At 40.0% G+C, this 1,402-nt stretch overlaps 1 long non-coding RNA gene across 1 annotated transcript; it reads left to right on the forward strand.

The window, feature by feature from the left end:
* The first annotated feature begins 311 nt into the window (after positions 1 to 311).
* On the forward strand, positions 312 to 1,142 carry LOC126503594 (uncharacterized). The gene is made up of 3 exons (XR_007592333.1): positions 312 to 468; positions 617 to 704; positions 1,046 to 1,142. It is a non-coding gene; the product is annotated as an uncharacterized lncRNA (long non-coding RNA).
* The last annotated feature ends 260 nt before the right edge of the window (positions 1,143 to 1,402 follow it).

Raw genomic sequence — 1,402 nt, forward strand, 5'->3', positions numbered from 1 at the left:
AGCTGCCATCCCCTGTTTGGAGTTCTCTTCCCACAGACATGCCTGTTGAAGATGATGCTTCCATGTGGACTTCTGAGTTAAGTGACCACAGGTAGCACTTCCAATGTTGATATTACTATTTTAAGTTATTTACATTTGCTTTATTGTTATTATTGCTCCTACAGGTATCTTAATATGTGTCAGATATCATGGCAAATGTCTTTAAAATACATCATCAAACCTGTTAAGCACTGGAGGGATACATTTCAGTATCACTACCACCCTAAGCCTACTAGAAATGAGCTGATTTGGAGACAGAATACAAATGTTATTAAGTGGGAGAACGTGAGCTCAGAATAACATCATCACCTGACTCCAAAGCCAAGGCTACCAGCCCTTAATTGCCTCTGAAAGCTGCAGGACCCTGAACGCTGTGTGCTCCAGCTTCCTTCTCTACATCCCTCGGCTTGGCAGAGAGCTAAGCACACAGTAAGTATAAACATATGCTAAATTTAAACCCTCACCCTCCAGAGCAAGCAGATTCTCTTCTGCCATAAATCTATTCCCCAATTTCTTTCTACTTTTTCTTACTTGTGTTTAAGTTGTCCAACCTTTATTGGTATGTCTTGCTCCTTAGGGACCTGCCTCAAAACAATCACTGCTGACTATTTCTAAGCATTGGCGGTGTTCTGGAAAATGCTTTATTCCACTCTAGCCCTAATAAAGTAAGTCTTATGATTGCTCCCTTTTATAGAGTAGGAATGGGGGGAGAATCTAGAAGCTAAAATTCTCATTCCTTAGGTTTTATTGCCAGGTATTCTGGCAATACTTCTAACACTCTTTTCCATAGAATCTGCACTTATTTCTTCCTTAGACCCATTACCAAGACCAGGAATAAATTCTCAAGTATATGGTTATAAAATGAGTATCTTTTCTGGGTTACTACCGCTTTTCTGGCAATGCAGTTAAGTACTTTCAGCTGTTATTAATTAAATACTTTATACTGGAACCATTATCCCCTGTTCATTTTTGTCCTCAAAAGTGTTCCTTCATTTGTTTCTTCAAGACAGAAGACTCCTTGTGCATACCCAGATATGATGGTTAACTTTAATTGCCAATTTGACATGACGCAGAATCACTTGGGAAGAGAGTCACGATGAGGAGTTGTCTAGATCATATTGTGATCTAGACATATGTGAGCATGTCCTTTGGAGATTGTCTTGATTGCCTGTGATGATACTAGAAGATCCAGCCTACTTTGGGTGTCACCATTCCTTGAGCTTGTGGCCCTGGGCTCTAAAAGAGAAGGGCAAGCCATCTGAACACTTGCAAATAAGCAACACGCATGCATTCATTTCTCTTTCCTCTTGACCATGGATGTGATATTACTAGTTGTTTCAAGTTCTTGCTGCTTTGACTTTCC

This window comes from Alexandromys fortis, unplaced genomic scaffold, assembly GCF_014885135.2.
Source record: "Alexandromys fortis isolate MF-2015 unplaced genomic scaffold, M_Fortis_MF-2015_v1.1 scaffold_2_1_26212458, whole genome shotgun sequence".
Classification (NCBI taxonomy): domain Eukaryota; kingdom Metazoa; phylum Chordata; class Mammalia; order Rodentia; family Cricetidae; genus Alexandromys; species Alexandromys fortis.